Source organism: Hyperolius riggenbachi, chromosome 1 (assembly GCF_040937935.1).
Source record: "Hyperolius riggenbachi isolate aHypRig1 chromosome 1, aHypRig1.pri, whole genome shotgun sequence".
NCBI lineage: Eukaryota > Metazoa > Chordata > Amphibia > Anura > Hyperoliidae > Hyperolius > Hyperolius riggenbachi.
The window spans coordinates 391,753,753-391,758,903 of NC_090646.1; positions in this window are offsets into that span (position 1 = coordinate 391,753,753).

Sequence of the window (5,151 nt, forward strand, 5' to 3'; positions counted from 1 at the left end):
GTGGAAGGCGAGTTCCTGGCCCCTGTTGTCGGCGAGAGGGGGACATGAACTGGCTGCCGGAACCATCGTTAACGTAATATGCCTTACCACCCTTTACCACCTCCTGGCTCCTGCTCACTACTAAGCCAGCCTTGGGTAAGTTTGACTATTACGTCGCCTGTAGCCACACATTTTACACCTACAGTGGGCTGCTGTGTACTGCCCTTCTGCTGTCTGTCTGTGTTTCCCACTGCCAGGGTACACAGATTTACCTTCTGCTGCCACTCTGCTACCAGCTATTACGTCCAACAATAGCTATCTGTTAAATTTGCCTTAAAAAAAAACAAAAAAAAAAAACAATAAAAAAAAAAAAAAAAAAAGGTTTAATTTTTCTGAGGTGCCCGGGTTGAAAACTGTGTTGTCCCAGTTGTGTATTGGACACGATGTGGGCTGCACGACCGTTGTCTGGGACCTTCTGTTGTGTTTATTTACAGCCCTGGTATCACCGCTAGGTACCAGGGCTATTATGTCACGCTGCCTACCTGCTGCCACACTCACACTACTCCTCCATTCCTCCTGCTGCTGCTGCTGTCGGTCTGTGTTTCCCACTGCCAGGGTACACAGATTTACCTTCTGCTGCCACTCTGCCACCAGCTATTACGTCCAACAATAGCTATATCTGTGTAATTTGCTGTAAAAAAAAAAAAAACATTAAAAAAAAAAAAAGGTTTAATTTTTCTGAGGTGCCCGGGTTGAAAACTGTGTTGTCCCAGTTGTGTATTGGACACTATGTGGGCTGCACGACCGCTGTCTGGGACCTCCTGTTGTGTTTATTTACAGCCCTGGTATCACCGCTAGGTACCAGGGCTATTATGTCACGCTGCCTACCTGCTGCCACACTCACACTACTCCTCCATTCCTCCTGCTGCTGCTGCTGTCGGTCTGTGTTTCCCACTGCCAGTGTACACAGATTTACCTTATGCTGCCACTCTGCCACCAGCTATTACGTCCAACAATAGCTATCTGTTAAATTTGCCTTAAAAAAAAAAAAAAAACAATAAAAAAAAAAGGTTTAATTTTTCTGAGGTGCCCGGGTTGAAAACTGTGTTGTCCCAGTTGTGTATTGGACACGATGTGGGCTTCACGACCGCTGTCTGGGACCTCCTGTTGTGTATTTATGGGCTGGTGCCACCGCTAGGTACCACAGCCTATTATGTCTCGCTGCCTGCCTCATGGACTGCCTGCTGCCACACAATCATCCTCCTCCTGCTGCTGCTGCTGAATTTACCTCCTGCTGTCTGTGTGTTTCCACTGCCAGGGAGCACATACAATGGCGCTTCCACCATGCGCCACCAGCTATTTATTACGCTCAAAAATAGCTGCATTTCTTTAAAAAAATGAAGAAATATATATACTTTTTAATACTTTGTGATATTATTTTTAGAGGTGTCCGGGTTGAAAACTGTGTTGTCCCAGTTGTGTATTGGACACGATGTGGGCTTCACGACCGCTGTCTGGAACCTCATGCTGTGTATTTATGGGCTGGTGCCACCGCTAGGTACCACAGCCTATTATGTCTCGCTGCCTGCCTCATTGACTGCCTGCTGCCACACAATCATCCTCCTCCTGCTGCTGCTGCTGAATTTACCTCCTGCTGTCTGTGTGTTTGCACTGCCAGGGAGCACATACAATGGCGCTTCCACCATGCGCCACCAGCTATTTATTACGCTCAAAAATAGCTGCATTTCTTTAAAAAAATGAAAAAAATATATATATACTTTTTAATACTTTGTGATATTATTTTTAGAGGTGTCGGGGTTGAAAACTGTGTTGTCCCAGTTGTGTATTGGACACGATGTGGGCTTCACGACCGCTGTCTGGAACCTCATGCTGTGTATTTATGGGCTAAGTTTTATATTTTTGAGGGAGGTAAGTCCACCTGAACATCCCCCTCTTTAGACGGTTTTTAAACGTTTTTATTCTACTCTGGCGCCTCTGTACGCCAAGCTTTGCTGAAATTTTTCAAATTAAGTAAAATTTCGATATACATTTTTGGCCAAATTTATTGTGGTACATGTCTTTGATAAAAAAAAAAATCCGATAAGTGTATATTTATTGGTTTGGGTAAAAGTTATAGCGTTTACAAACTATGGTGCAAAAAGTGAAGTTTCCCATTTTGAAGCATCTGTGACTTCTCTGAGCACCTGTCATGTTTCATGAGGTGCTAAAATTCCAGGATAGTATAAATACCCCCCAAATGACCCCATTTTGGAAAGAAGACATCCCAAAGTATTCACTAAGAGGCATGGTGAGTTCATAGAAGATTTTATTTTTTGTCACAAGTTAGTGGAAAATGACACTTTGTGACCAAAAAAATAAATAAAAAAAAGTTTCCATTTCTGCTAACTTGTGACAAAAAAAAATGAAATCTGCCACGGACTCACCATGCCCCTCTCTAAATACTTTGGGGTGTCTACTTTCCAAAATGGGGTCATTTGTGGGGTGTGTTTACTGTCCTGGCATTTTGGGAGGTGCTAAATTTAAAGCACCCCTGTAAAGCCTAAAGGTGCTCAAAGGACTTTGGGCCCCTTAGCGCAGTTAGGCTGCAAAAAAGTGTCAGACATGTGGTATCGCCGTACTTAGGAGAAATAGTATAATGTGTTTTGGGGTGTATTTTTACACATACCCATGCTGGGTGGGAGAAATATCTCTGTAAATGAGATTTTTTTTACACACAATTGTCCATTTACAGAGATATTTCTCCCACCCAGCATGGGTATGTGTAAAAATACACCCCAAAACATATTATACTACTTCTCATGAGTACAGTGATACCACATGTGTAACACTTTTTTGCAGCCTAGGTGCGCTAAGTAGCCCAAAGTCCTATGAGTACCTTTAGGATTTTACAGGCCATTTTGAGGCATTTGGTTTCTAGACTACTTCTCATGGTTTCGGGCCCCTAACATGCCAGGGCAGCATAGGAACCCCACAAGTGACCCCATTTAAGAAAGAAGACACCCCAAGGTATTTCGTTAGGAGTATGGTGAGTTCATAGAAAATTTTATTTTTTGTCACAAGTTAGTGGAATATGACACTTTGTGAAAAAAAAAAACAATAAAAATCCATTTCTGCTAACTTGTGACAAAAAATAAAATCTTCTATGAACTCACCATACTCCTAAGTTAGCAGAAATTGTTTTTTATTGTTTTTTTCCCCCACAAAGTGTCATATTCTACTTACTTGTGACAAAAAATTAAAATTTCTATGAACTCACCATACAGCTAACAGAATACCTTGGGGTGTCTTCTTTCTAAAACGGGATCACTTGTGGAGTTCCTATACTGCCCCGGCATTTTAAGGGCCCAAAACCGTGAGGAGTAGTCTGGAAACCAAATGCCTCAAAATGACTGTTCAGGGGTATAAGCATCTGCAAATTTTGATGACAGGTGGTCTAGGAGTGGCCAAATTTTGTGGAACCGGTCAGCGCTGCGTAATATGTTGGGGCTTTATAAATACAATAAATAAAATGAATAAGCAGGGTGGCCTCTTAGACGACAACTGAAGTGCAGGAAGTGCAGGTTGTTCTCAAATCGTGACCTGGACATGGCAGCAGAAAACATGGGCATGTGATGTATTGGGTGCGTAGACCAATAAGACCGCAATACATTCTTTTTGACTAGACCCATGTTAAGGAGAAGGCCCCAAAAAAATGTTACGTACGGAAACTTGGAGTGGTTTCCACTTAAAAGGCTGAGCAAGGTAGCTTCTTGGATTGGCGGTTGCATACTGTGTGGCATAATGGTTGGTCTCAGCCACAATTAAGTCGTAGAGACCAGCAGTAATCAGAAAAAAAATTTCTGCCACTGTGGTGGGGCGGGTGAGGGTTTGGCCGGGTGATCAGAAGCCCGCAGGGGGCAGATTAGGGCCTGATCTGATGGATATGAGTGCTAGAGGATGACAGGTGGTGACAGGAGGTGATTGATAAGTGTCTCAGGGGGTGATTAGAGGAGAGAATAGATGCAATCAATGCACTGGGGAGGTGATCGGAAGGGGGTCTGAGGGGGATCTGAGGGTTTGGCCGAGGGATCAGGAGCCCACACGGGGCAAATTAGGGCCTGATCTGATGGGTAGGTGTGCTAGGGGGTGACGGGTGGTGACAGGAGGTGATTGATGGGTGTCTCAGGGTGTGATTAGAGGGTGGAATAGATGCAAGCAATGCACTGGAAAGGTGATCACGGGGGGTCTGAGGGCAATCTGAGGGTGTGGGCGGGTAATTGGGTACCCGCAAGGGGCAGATTAGGGTCTGATCTGATAGGTAGCAGTGACAGGTGGTGACAGGGGGTGATTGATGAGTGAGTGATGGGTGATCAGTGGGTGATTAGAGGGGAGAACAGATGTAAATAATGCACTGGGGAGGTGATCAGGGGGGTCTGAGGGCGATCTGAGGGTGTGGGCGGGTGTTTGGGTGCCCGCAGTATAACTATTTTAGCTGTGCGGACGCTGGCGCAGAGATCTTCCAGTGCGTTCATCCGTACATTCACGTACGGATGCGCACGCGTACTGAGCCGCCGGAGGAGGGTTTGAGCTTGCTTCGTCACTCGCAAGCCAAACCCTCCGCTTCGGCCACCTCAATGTACAGCAGCATGCATTGTAAAACAACTTCCCCCTACGTTCCACATAAAGGAACAGGGAAGTTTAGCAAGTGTAATAGCAATAGTACTTCCGATCATCAGGGACATCTGTGTGGCTAATATTGTGGTAAAACTCCTCCCGCATTGTGATGTCATGGCCATGGTCTTGGCAGAGCCGGATCTTCAACCAGGCAAAACAAGCGCCTGCTTAGGGCCCCAAAATTTCCAATCCAATTTGCTTAGGGCCCCATTCAGGGTCTAAAGGGCAGCATGTAATTTGTTGTACGGTAATTCCTGCTGCTGCTGCAGCTAAGGGGCCCCTGCATGTAATCATCGGCCAGCAGATCGATACTTTTACCAGACAGCCTGCAGCAGCGGCAGTGGTGATCAGCTTCCAAACGTCTGAGCGTCGCCGTTACCATGGTAACAAGACTCTCTCCGCTTTAGCCTGCACCACGTGACTTTAGTCGGCGTGCTCAATTCACTCTGGCTGGAAGATGCTGCTGACGTCATTGGCTCTTCCCCTCCCTCCTCTTGA